General features: G+C 38.1%; 1 protein-coding gene across 5 annotated transcripts in view; it reads left to right on the top strand.

Moving 5' to 3' along the window:
• PIP5K1B (phosphatidylinositol-4-phosphate 5-kinase type 1 beta) overlaps positions 1-13,986 on the top strand; it is a 344,249-nt gene that overhangs the window by 89,436 nt on the left and 240,827 nt on the right. The gene's annotated exons all lie outside the window — the stretch shown is intronic.

Raw genomic sequence — 13,986 nt, 5'->3', positions numbered from 1 at the left:
AAAAACTCTGAAAGTTAGAAGTGTGGCATTTTTTAAAGGAAAAGTGTAACAGCAAGATTCAAAAAAGGATCATGCTTACCTCTTCTTTCTCTATGGGAAGCTCTCCCCAGAGGTAGAGATTTAAACCCGGAGGAATTGAGCAATCCTTGAGAAACTTTACTTTTTAAAAACTTTACTTCATAGAAAATCAATTCAAGTAAAAGGATCCAAAAAAGGAAAACTTCTCTTTGAAAACATTCTAGAACTGGTGATCAGACTTCCAGTTTCACCCTATCACGTCACTACATTAGACACTTTGGAACAAACCATCAAAAGGCACAGTTGGTTCCAAAAGGCTAGTCTTATTTTTAGAAGTTCAGTAAATATTTAGAAATTACTTCAACAGTGACTTTTAGTTATATATGTAGCTGGTTTGTGAAAATAATTTTATAACGGAATAAGGTTAGGCAGATAATGTCAAATACTTGGGTCTTGTGTATGTACACCCAAACACACATGAACGTGCGTGCACATGCACACATACACTCACTCACTCACCCTTGTGGACCTTTTTCTGTGTTCTTGGAGCCATATTTAGCTTTCCTTCCATTTTAGATTCCCTTTGTTTTTTCAAACAGAAACTTGGACTTTGTAAATAAAGCTGAACTATGCATATACCTATATAGGTACTACCGACCTATATAGAAAGTGTGCTGTTCTTTGATTTCGGATCAGTGGTCCAGATTTCAAGAGCCACCCTGAGAGAGAAGTATTTGGTACTAGTACCCAGGACCTCTTTGTGTCTGATTTGTTTCTCCTTTTTGAATTTCTAGAATAAATACTCGGGGAGATGTAAAAAAACACCCATTTATAAATTTTAAGGCAACATGACTGAAACTAGAGAACAGAGGACCTATTGCTTTTGTTTATCTGCAGAAGTTCGGTTCTGTATTAGTGCCCGGTATCATTCTGTTTTTTTTTCCCATTGCCTACAGTGGTCCTCCAAACCAAACTAACCTCTGAAGGCTTGGCTAACAAGGCATGTTGTGAAAGAATACAATTGAGAAAGATCTTTTGTGCCCCAGCAGAGTAAAATGGTTGTCGGAGGTAAATCACTCCTGGGATTCGGCAATCCCTTTCCCTTGCTTTAAGGACAAAGAAAGATTTTAATGTTGAGATGCCAAGAGGATTATCAGAACTTGGGAGTGACAAGTAGCTGTTGAGTATTGATATCTTTTGGGAAGGAAAATATGAGGTGTGGGAGGCAGTGGAAGTGAGGGGATGATGGATGGATTGGGTATTTTTTTTGGCACTGTAAATGTTCTCTTGGACTATCATTGTGAGCTCCCTGTTGAATAAAGAATGGCATTGAGGGTGGTTTTCCTCATTGTTTGTTTCACTTCATTTAGGTTTTGGATTTGAATCAGGATGTGTTGTTTAAGAATTTCTTTGAGTCTATTTCCCTTAATGCTCTTTTCTTTTGAGTCCTCTAGGGGGAAAAAAGGTAAATAATATAACTGTAATTGTCAGGTTACTTTGAGTCAAGAATTAAAATTCCTGGGGCTCTTTACCAGTTTATACTGCATTTCTAACTCTGAATTTAAATTTCGTACCTTTTTAATATGGTCTTTCTCAAGGCCCCATTTACCATACTACTTGCTTTCAGATATTTGTAAAATGCAAACCTGAGAATGCAGCGGTCATGACTACCCTTAAATTAAAGTTTAAATCAAATTACGTAGCATGAGTAAAAGCCCTCTCTGCCTCAACATATCTCCTGGATTCCAGGACTCTAGCCAACTGAGCTGCCTGGAGTTCAGTGCTTTCTGTGTATACTTACTGGCTGTGCTTTCAGACAAGCTGTGTCCTCTGCTTAAAGCGGCATCTCCTCCCTCCTTCATCCACAGCCCCTGCCAACTCTCTTTCCTTAATTAACTCCTTAAAAATTTAGTTCAAGGGGCACATCTTCCCTGGTGGCTCCTGCCTCTACAACCTCAGTCAGTTAGGTGCTTTCTTCTGTGATCCTGTTGTTCCCAGGGCTTCCCTCTGTAAAGGCAATTAATAGTCTGAATTGTATTTGTATGGTTTATTTTCTCTTTGCCCCATGCAAAAATAGAGACTAAGCCTTTTATTTATGTCCCTAACACCTGTGCAGAGCACATTATAGTTACCCAAATTTATGTTGAGTAGATGAATTAATAGACAGATAAATGGATGAACAAATGGTACACAGTTTCTGTTTTGTTTTGTTGATTTCTTGATATTTGTGGTGAGATTATTTCTTCCATTTACAATCACAATGCCATTTAGAATTCATCCAACAAACATTTATTCAGCATTTACTGTGGTGCACATGTTTTTTAAGAGAAAGGAATGTAGTAAGATTCTTGGTGGAACAAGTTCAGTCACATGGCTGAGCCCTTTATAGTTTGCTAAGAGACTAGAAATTCATTCATTAGGCAATTTTGATTAAAGCACTGAGTATGTACCTCACACTGGCCAGTCTCTTAGGATACTTCCGTATATGAAACAAAGACTCCTGCCCTGTAGAATCCACCTTTTGCATACATTCTAACAAGGAGGGGCAATACTAAACATAAAAAATAAGCAAATTACTATGTATATATACACATGTAAATATGTGTGTGTGTGTGTACACATGTAAGGAACAGCAAGGAACTCAGGATGGCTGAAGCAGAGTCATTGAAGGGAAAAACGGAGTTAGAGAGAGGGGCAGTGGTGAGGATTATTGCAAACACAGGTGGCATAGTATTGTATGAAGGACATTGGCTGTATGAGTGAGATGAGAGCCATTGCAGAGTTTTGAGCATAGGAGTGACGTGATCTGTCTCAGATTTTAAAAGGAACACTCCTGCTGTGTTGAGAATAGACCCTGAGGGCATGGTAGAAGCAGGAGACCAATTATTAGGCTATCCAGCAATCCAGGTAAGAGATGATGACAGCTGGGATGAGGGTGGTAGCAGAAGAGGTGGAAGAAGTGGCTAAATTCTAGATACATTTTGAAGATAGAACCAACAAATTTTGCTAGTAGGTTTAAGGTGGGCACGAGAGTGGAAGTTAAGGATAACTGAAAGCTTTGGGGCCTGAACAACAGGAAGGATTGGAGTTGCCATCAACTGAAATATGGAAATCTGTGGGTGGAGTAGAATTTTTTTTTGTGGGGTCGGGGGGTGGGATTGGGGCTGTGGAGGTGAGTGGCATTAGCTGTTAAGTTTTGCATGTGTTAAATATACAGTCTTTTTTTTTTTTTTAAAGATGGGATTTCACCATGATGGCCAGGCTGGTCTTGAACTTCTGAGCTCAGGTGGTCCACCCACCTTGGCCTCCCAAAGTGCTAGGATTACAGGTGTGACGTTCAAGTGGAGGCATCAAGTAACCAGTTAGACACCTGAGTCAAGTTCAGGAAAGAGGGCTGGACTGAAATACACAATTGCAAGTTATCTGCCTGTGGATGGTGAAGTCAGGAGAGTAGATGAGATCACTAAGGGGAAAGTGTCAGTTAAGAGACTAAGAACTGAACCTTGAAGCATTCTATAACATTGAAAGATCAGAAAAAAAAAAAACAAAAAAAACCCAAGCTGGAGCAATCAGAGAGGTAGGAAAACCAAGAGAGCACAGCACTTTAGAAACTATGTGAAGAAAACATATGAGAGAAGATGGAGTGATGCTGTGTCAGGTTCAGCTGATCTGACAAATAAAATGAAGTGAAATCACTGAGCACTGCATGTAGTGGCAAAGAGGTTACAAGTCACCTGCATGAGAGCCATTGTGGTGGAATGGTGCACTTAGAGCCTGACTCAAATGGAGTTAAGGCAGAGTACAGTGAACACAATTGGAGACAGCCAGATGGCTAAAGGAGGATGTGGGTTCTTCTAGATTCTTGAGGTTAAAAAGGAACTGAAGTGAAAGGTCATCTCCCTCCCCTTTTATTGGTAAATTGGTATTAAGTTTTTCACAAGAAATACTCCTTTACATCTATATGATTATAGCTTGGGGGAACAATCAAAAGAATAAAAGACAATTTCTTTTCTTTCTTTTTTTGGCATTATTATGAGAGGGAACAATTTTATAAGTAAATGTTTTTACTCTAAACATGAGTAAACTGTTCAAGCTAGTGGCTTACTGATTTACCTCCTTCATGGATTTGTCTGATTCATCTTATTCCCTTGTCATCTGTTTCTCTTGATGGCTTTTTTCCACTTATTAATTGAAATTTAGTTCCACACCCATGACACAATTATTTCTATAACTTTGGCCCAGTTTCCTAACCCAGAGACATTTCTCTCTTCAGTGAGTTCTGTAAATTAAAGAAAAAAAAATAGTTCCTTGTCCTCTTAGGTTTTATTTAGGAGCAGATTCTTTTCCCTATTCCTTGGCAAAATTGTTGCTGAATAGTGTGAGAGGAGAGGACTAGTAATGATAGGAAAGAAACAACATTTTCCTCACTTTGAATCACTAAGATTTCATTCTAATCATGGAATATTGTCAGGTTCTTTCTTGTGGGTTGGGAAGTCTGTCTGGATCCTTTACAGAAGAGAACTGAGGTATATCCAAGCCATATTTGTAATCAGCAGTGAAAAATACCTTCTCTTGGAACTACTTATCTCTCCTGATAATGCATTTCTGTCTTTGAAGACATCAATCAAGTACCGCGCACTCCATGGAATGTCCTCTGATTCTTCTGGCTCTAGGTAGTATTGGCTTTCCTCTGAATCGATATAGTACCCTATGCCTGTACCCGTAACTTTGTGTGTGTGTGTGTGTGTGTGTGTGTGTGTGTGTGTGTGTGTGTGTGTGAATGGTTAAAAGAGCTGAGTCTCTACAGGCTGATAGAACTACATTCCACACCTAACCTTCTCACTTACAAGCTTTCTGATTTTAGGAAAATTGTTAATCTTTGTGTCCCTTAGTCTTTTCATCTGTTAAATGGGAGTGGTTCTTACCACAAAAAGTAATAAGGATTACAAAGGAATTTTCTATAAAATTGTAAAGTTATTTATTAAGAAAACTGGCAACTTGAATAAATGGAAACTCAAAGAATATATATAATATATGGAATAATCCCCTATCTTTAGGGCAGATTTCCTGAAGGAAAGGAACAATAGTTTATCTATCTTTACTAATACCAATTCACTGAAAAAGAACTCAGTGAATGTTTATTAATGGTGATAGATAGTGCTTTGGAAAATGTATGGATTGTTTGCTCACAGAAATCTGTGGCATGTATGTCTTAATGTATTTGCATGTTAGCAGGTGTTGTAGGCTTTAGGAAATCTTCCAGACTAAAACTCTTGCTAGGGAAATGATGTTGCAATTTTGATGGAATATGAAGTCAGTGAGTTTCCTAACATTCATGAAAATTGCTGGGTTTCTCCTATTTCATTCATTTTTTCATAGAAAATTCAGAAATCTGCTTTAATTTTAACACGGTCTATCAACCTTTTCTTTAATTAGGAGAAGAATTTAAATGACATTTACTTTTGAGCAAACTTTCATAAGATATATATTTTAGTCATGTGAAAAAAATATTAGAAAAACAAAATATACTGAAACAAGCAAATTACCCCTTTTTTTTCTTTGTTTTTATTGTACTTTAGCTTCTGGAGTACATGTACAGATGATGCAGGATTGTTGCATAGGTACATACATGGCAAGGTGGCTTGTTTCCTTCATCCCACCATCACCTATATCTGGCATTTCTCCCCATATCCCTCCCCAACCTCCCCACCCGCCACGGTCCCTCCCTTAGCACCCTAACAGACCCCAGTGTGTGATGCTCCCCTCCCTGTGCTCATGTGTTCTCATTGTTTGACACCTGCCTGTGAGTGAGAACATATGGTATTTGGCTTTCTGTTCTTGTGTCAGTTTACTGAGAATGATGGTTTCCAGATTCATCCCACGTCCCTACAAAGAACATGAACTCATCCTTTTTTACGGCTGTGTAGTATTCCATGGTGTTTATGTGTCACATTTTCTTTGTCTTTATGGCTGTGTAGTATTCCATGGTGCCTATGTGCCACATTTTCTTTGTCGAGTCTATCATTGAAGGGCATTTGGGTTGGTTCCAGGTCTTTGCTATTGTAAACAGTATTGCAATGAATTTATGTATGCATATGTCTTTATGATAGGATGATTTATAATCCTATGGGTATAAACCAAACCATGGGATTGCTGGGTCAAATGGAATGTCTATTTCTAGATCCTTGAGGAATCGCCACAGTTACACAAGGGTTGAACTAATTTATACTCCCAACTAACAGTGTAAAAGTGTTCCTTTTTCTCCACATCCTCTCCAGCATCTGTTGTCTCCTGATTTTTTAATGATCTCCATTTTAACTGGCATGAGATGGTATCTCAATGTGATTTTGATTTGCATTTCTCTGATGACCAGTGATGATGAACATTTTTTCATATGTTTGTTGGCCTCATAAATGTCTTCTTTTGAAAAGTGTCTGTTCATTTCTTTCACCCATTTGGGAATGAGTTTGTTTTTTTCTTGTAAATCTGTTTCAGTTCTTTGTAGATTCTGGATATTAGGCCTTTGTCAGATGGGTAGATTGCAAAATTTTTTTCCCATTCTGTTGGTTGCCAGTTCACTCTAATTATTGTTTCTTTTGCTGTGCAGAAACTCTTAAGTTTAATTACATCCCATTTGTCTATTTTGGCATTTGTTGCCATTGCTTTTGGTGTTTTAGTCATGAAGTCCTTGTCTATGCTTATGTTCTGAATAGTTTTGCCTACGTTTTCTTCTAGGAGTTTTATGGTGTTAGGTTTTATGTTTAAATCTTTAATCTATCTGGAGTTAATTTTAGTGTAGGGTGTAAGGAAGGGGTCCAGTTTCAGCTTTCTGCAGATGGCTAGCCAGTTTTCCCAACATCATTTATTAAACAGGGAAGCCTTTCCCCATTGCATGTTTTTGTCAGGTTTGTCAAAGATCAGATGGTTGTAGATATGCGGTATTGCCTCTGAAATCTCTGTCCCTGTTCCATTGGTCTATATCTCTGTTTTGGTACCAGTACCATGCTGTTTTGATTACAGTAGCCTTGTAGCATACTTTGAAGTCAGGTAGCATGATGCCTCCAGCTTTGTTCTTTTCACTTAGAATTGCCTTAGATATGCAGGCTTTCTTTTGGTTCCATATGAAGTTTAACGTGTTTTTTTCCAGTTCTGTCAAGAAGATCAATGGTAGCTTGATGGGGATAGCATTGAATCTATAAATTACTTTGGGCAGTATGGCCATTTTCATGATATTGCTTCTTCCTAACCATGATCATGGAATGTTTTTCCATCTGTTTGTGTCCTCTCTTATTTCCTTGAGCAGTGGTTTGTAGTTCTTCAAGAGGTCCTTTGCATCCTTTTTTAGTTGTATTCCTAGGTATTTTATTCTCTTTGTAGCAATTGTGAATGGGAGTTCGCTCATGATTTGGCTCTCTGTTTGTCTGTTATTGGTATATAGGAATGCTTGTGATTTCTGCACATTTTCTGAAGTTGCTTATCAGCTTAAGGAGATTTTGGGGTGAGACGATGAGGTCTTCTAAATATACAGTCATGTTGTGTGCAAATAGAGACAGTTTGACTTCCTCTTTTCCTAATTGATTACCCTTTATTTCTTTTTCTTGCCTGATTGCTCTGGCTAGAACTTCCAATACTATATTGAATAGTAACGGTGAGAGAGGGCATCCTTGTCTTGTGCCAGATTTCAAAGGGAATGCTTCCAGTTTTTGCCTGTTCAGTATGATATTGGCTGTGGGTTTGTCATAAATAGCTTTTATTTTTTGAGTTATGTTGTGTCAATATCTAGTTTATTAAGAGTTTTTTAGCATAAAGGGCTGTTGAATTTTGTTGAAGGCCTTCTCTGCATCTATTGAGATGATCATGTTTTTGCCTTTGGTTCTAAATTACACCTTCTAATGGGAGAAGAGATGCAGGTTCATTTTAGAAATTGTAGAAAATTCTGGTAAGCAAAAAGTAGTACACTTTACTGAGATGCCATTGTTCACACTTTATGTATATTGTTCCAGGCTTTTCCTTTGTCTATGTATGCATATGTGATTTTCATACAACAATAGCATCCTACTGTATATTTAGCTCCATAAACTACTTTTATTCCCCATATAATATACAGCAAATACTTTCAATATGCTTCTACATTTTTTGATAGTTGTATGATATTTTGTTTTGTGGATCTACCACAGTTAAACCACTGTTACTCTTTAGGATATTTTCAATTTTTTCCTCAATTACAAACAATGTTCTGGTACATCTAAAGACCACAAACATTTCTTAGACTTGCCAGTATAAAATACCTAATTCAACTTTGTCCATTCTTAAAACATTCCTATCTGAGCTGGTTTTGTTATTTATTTGATGGTCATGTTTGGAACTCCTGTGTATGACTGAAAAAAAAAAGTATAGTACTCTTAAAATAATCTGCATTTCAGACTTTTCCCATGAATCTAAGACAGCATTTTCCTCATTTGATCTGAACTAGAGAGTTTTTGATAATGTCATCAGGAAATGTTGCTTCAAGGCCGCCTTCTCCTCAACTAGAGCAACCTGTAATTCAGGGCTAGTGAGGTTACCAGGAAGTCAGTCATCCTCACCATTGTGTCATTTGAATGAAAGAAAGCTGGAGCACAGGGAGTGGGAAGATGAGAAAGAAGCCAGAGTTAGATATCTATCCCACTGATTGAAGGTCACCACTGTTTCCATCTTTCATAGCTATAGAAACTTGAGATCCCACATTTTCTAAGTTAGTTATCAAATATTGCCTCCAGTTGCCCAGTGAAACATCTCAGAAATTCTAGTATTTGAACATCAAAACTAGCATGTTTCCGTTTTATGCCTCATAAAATGACAACAAAATCCTTTATGACATAGTTGTCAGTTTTAGGGTTATAAAATATGGCGACCGTATTTATAGATCTTTAGGAAAAGGAATAAAAGAGATGACTTAATTATTCATTTTTGCAATAAATGTTTGGAGAATGAAAACTTACTATGTATCTGGCACTGTGCTAGAGCCTGGACTTACAAAGACAAGTGGACAAGTACTTAAGTTGCTATTGGTATGGTAAACACATGTCTACAATGCTTTATAGTTATTTGTTGCTGTGTAAAAGATATATGTTCAAGATGCTACAGGAACCCAAAGTAAGGAAATGCAAAGGTTTTTACGGAGAAAACTCTTTAGCAGGTTGATAAGTGGATAGGCATTCCCTAGGGAGACAAGGGGCACATGATGAGTTTCATTCAATATGTGCAAAGAACAGAGTATATTCTAGGAATTTCTAGCAAACATGAATTGCAATGTTGATTTAAAACATTTGGAGTAAGTATTGGGTTGAATTTTTTGTTGGTGATGGTGGTAGTGTTTACTAATTGTTTTTATTTTTCTATATTTCTAAGTTTTTAAAAAATCTCCATTGTTTATTCCTCTTTAGGAAATTACTAAACCATGTGACCCTGAAAAATCAGATGAAATGGATATGGCTTACTAAGGAGTTTTTGTAATTACTTCTTGTCTCAGTGACATACTTTTTTCCTGCCTTGGATTTAATTGCTTGGAAATTATGGCTATAGATTCACAAAGAGATTGGAAGAAAGAATAGATAAAGAATATATAGTTAAAATTATCTGCTAAATTTTTTGTGCTGTTAGTAATTAATACTCCAAAATATGATAAAGATCACTGAGCACATTTTTTGGTTTTGGCATTGGTAAAGCCTTGGGCTGTATGTACATTCCGAGATTTCAAACAAAGTAGATTTATAGTGGAAAGGAACGAGAGGTTTAGACTAAATAGAAATGTTGTAAGAGAGCCATAATGATCTTATTTAAATATTTTCCACATTAAATAGGCATGTAGTACTCTTATGCTACTGCCATTATTTTTTAATAAATGAGTTTACATCCATGATGGTTTTTTTTAATTCTCCATGGAGTTCCACTTGATAGCCAATGTGAATATTTGAAGAAAACAATGTATTGGAGACAAGATATGAATTAAACTTTCTCAAAGTATAATGAATCCTTTATTGATTTTGAGCTTGTTTTATAAGAAAGGAATTTTTGTTTATGTTTTAGAAGCCTAATTAATAGAAGTCTGGAGAGCAATAATTGGGCTGAATTTCTAAGATGGTTGTAAGATTGTTCACTTGGTAAATATTTCTTGAGCACTTACTATGGACCCTATGGACCAGACATTGAACTGAATTAACTTTCTCTCTAGTTCCTAATGGACATGTGAAGCTGCTGGCTTCATGGAGTTTACATTATAGTAACAGGAAATACACAAAAACAATAAAAGGTAGTTGGTAGTTAGTAAAATCACCGCCAGGTACAAAAAATGTTAGGAAGGAAATAAACAATGGGCTGATAACTTGAACCACAGAGAAGCACTTGCTTTGGGTAGAGTGGCCAGAGAGGATCATCATGGGCAAGGGGGAGGCATGTGCATGCCCTTGAGGAATTGAAAGGAGGCTGGTGAGTGAAAGGAAGAATAGCATCAGATGAGTGTAGAGAGCTAGGCAGGCGGCGGACCACAGGAGGTCTCATAGGCCAAGGTCAGAAGTCTGGATTTTATTCCAATGTAGTGAGAAGACATTAAAGGATTTTACACAAGGCCTAACCTGAACTGATTTTCTTTTTAAGACCATTCTTTCCCTGTGGAGAATGGAAGCAGGGAGACCAAGTAGGAGGATGTTATATTAGTCTAGGTAAGAGATGTTGGTGACTGGGCTGAGGAATAGCAATAAGGATGGAGAGCAAAAGATGGCTTTAAGAAATCAGCAAGACTTGGGGGAGGGCAAACTAAGGGGAAGGAGAGAGAAATCAAAATTGACTGGTTGTCGATGAAGTTTACTGATGAGTAAACTTGGGAATGAAGTGACATTGAATTAGATGGGTAAGTTCGCAGTGACAGAAATAGAGAACGGTTTGAGTTTTGTTTAGGACCTATCTCTAATATGCTTGTGAGGATTCTAAAGGGAGCTGTCAGTTGGACATATAAGTTCAAAGCTAAAGAAATCTGAATGCAGCTAAAATTATATTTGAGATGACCACACCTTCCATTAATATGTTGGCTTTAATTTTAAAAAACATTTGGAGTATAATTGATAATACTGAAACTCTCTGTCTGTAGCATATATCCTCTGTTCATCAGTGACTAATTTTAGGGCACACACCAGTTGTGCAAATGAATGAAGTCCTCTTAGTTCCACTTCTTATCAAAATCCCAGTGGCATTTTTTATAGAAATAGAAAAATAATTAAATTCATATGGAACCACAAAGGAGCCCAAATAGCCAAAGCAATCTTCAGAAAGAACAAAGTTGAAGACATCACACTTCCTAATTTCAAAATATATTACAAGCCACAGTAATCAGAAGAATATGGTACTCTCATAAAAATAGACGTATAGACCAATGAAATAGAATAGAGGACTCAGAAATGAACCCATGCATATACACTCAATTGATCTTCAACAGGTGTGCTAAGAATACACAATAGGGAAAGATAGTATCTTCAATAAATGGTGTTGGGAAACTGGATATCCATATGTGAAAGAATGAAACTAGACTTTCATACTACACATAAAACCAACTTAAAATGAATTAATGACTTAAAGATAGTACCTGAAACTGTGAAACTCCTAGGAGAAAAGCTAGGGCAAAGTCTTCATGACGTTGGTTTTGGCAATGATTTCTTGGATATGACACCAGAATCACAGGCAACAAAAGCAAAAGCAGACAAGTAGGACTAGGACAATTTCAAACTCAAGAGCTTCTGTACAGCAAAGTGATCAACAGACTGAAAAGGCAACTCATGGAATGGGAGAAAATATTAACAAACTATACATCTGAACGGGGTTAATATTCAAAATATATAGGAAACCCCCACAACCCAGTAGCAAAAGAGAAAACAAGGATGCTGACTGAAAAATAGGCAAAGGACTTAAGTAGATATTTCTCCAAAGAAGACATACATGAGCCTGGCCTTCCCATATCAGGTTCCTTTGAGAAACTGAAAATAGTGATGGTGAAGGAGCTGGTGGAGTTACCTGTGGGCAGCAGATGCCCAGTTTGGGCCAGTGAGTGAGGAGAAGCCTCACACACAGCTTGTGGTATGTGGCTATCATTTCTTCTCTTGCCTGGGCCCTGCAAATGTTGGGGGTAGAACTTTCTTTTGGAAAACTAGTCCTTGAGGCTTGTCCCATGCCTTTCATCCAGCATCTAGACAGGGCCTGCACATGCACAGGTGTTTGCTAAATGAATGAATAACCCAGTATTCTTTGGTTTCTGTGGCCTGGGGAAACATGGGTATCTTGAACTGCCTTGGGTTCTACAGACCTCACCATTTCCCTTTTACTGATGTAACAAGGCCCTGAAGACCCATCCCAGTCAATCGCCCATGGAGAGAGTCTACGTCAAAAGGATGTTGGGCCTTTATGTGTGGTTCTACAGTTTGTGCAGCACACAAAGCTGCTCCACTGAAGGGCAGATAGAGGCTGATTTCCAGCCTCTTCTCAGCTGCCATGCTCTGTATCTGCTGTGGAACAGGGGCCTTTTTCTTTGCAGGGTTAAATCTGCCCACAGGTGGTATCTTTTTCTCATTTTACTGCAAGGGCATAGGCTTTTGCTAAGTCAGAAAGGGTGCTTCTTGTCATTTAAAAAAAGGTGTCCTAGGCTTCCCAACGTCATGTGAGGGTAGGATATTTGGGTACCCTTGCTACAAATTCTCCATGACTGTGAAGTTCGTGGGAAACTTGAGCTGTAAGCACTCCAAGTGTCCGAAGACTTTGAGCAGTTGTCTCCCTGTGCTTGCCTCTCTTCTCCTCTCATACAGAAACCCCAGATAAGAAAAGTGTTGATCCAGGTTGCAGGGTTCCATGCCCATTCCCAGGGCTCTCAGGCCTCTCTAAGTCAGCACCTGCTGCTACCACACAGGTGGATTGGGCCATAGATATTTTAACCCATTGCTCCATTTCCAGAGCCTCTGCCTTCCTTCTGATAAGGCAAATTGAAATTGCGTGTGTGAGAGGGGATGGAGAAAGTGCTTTGCTTGAGCCAGGACATAGTCCTTTATATTCTGCTGAAAAATCTCAGAGGAGGGCTATCCAGGGGAAAATAACAAGCCTGGGCATGAAAGAACTTAGAATTCCAGGGGGACTTAGTGATATTAGCACTAGGGAAAGGGCACTTTTTTTTTTTCTATTGGATTGCTAATAATCACAACAATGTTAGATACTTCCTGGATTCCTTTCAGTTGAGCTGAATTTAAGAATTATAGGTTTATGCTGTTCCTTGATCCTGAGAAAAGAGGGCATGTGTAATACTAAGACATCCACACAGTGGTGGGCGTTGAGGCAGCCTCCCAGGTGGGAGAGATTTGAAATATATTCCAAGACAAAAGATTTGGAATTGTTTTTTCCTGCTTTCAAAACCATAGGAATTGACAGAGTTTAATAATGAGATTACAGAGTTACTCCTGTGAATATAATATACCACTTGAAAGAAGTACATTCGGTCAGACTGGACTGAATCTCATCAAACAGATAAGGAAAGCCCAGAGTTAATTTTTCAATTAGGGACAAGGTGCTTTGAAATTTCAGTGCTGTAGATACACCTGAAAAGAATATACCAAACTCAGACGCGTCTGAGTATGGTTTGAAGCCAAAGAAGAACATGCTCCAAACTAAGCCCAATCTCACGTTAAGAAGCCTTCATCATTTAGAGAGACCACCACACAGGCTGTCCGTACTTTGTTTTTTGACTGATGTTAGGTTGAATTCTGATGGAATGAATGATGGGGGTTTGCCCCAGCATATTAACAGCCCACTTCAGCCCTTGAGCCAGTCTGGAAACAGGTGATAGAGAGTGAAGTCAGTGTGTAACCATCACAGAAAACAGATTAGAAGAAGGTACCCCACCAGATAAATGATGGGCATCTCTGGGTGAGTAGATTGATGGCTCCTTTTATTTTCTTT

Source organism: Sapajus apella, unplaced genomic scaffold (assembly GCF_009761245.1).
Source record: "Sapajus apella isolate SASKATOON/1434 unplaced genomic scaffold, GSC_monkey_1.0 scaffold24, whole genome shotgun sequence".
Classification (NCBI taxonomy): Eukaryota; Metazoa; Chordata; class Mammalia; order Primates; family Cebidae; genus Sapajus; species Sapajus apella.
Note: the sequence above shows the minus strand (reverse complement) of the source record. Positions and strands in the feature narration are given on the sequence as shown.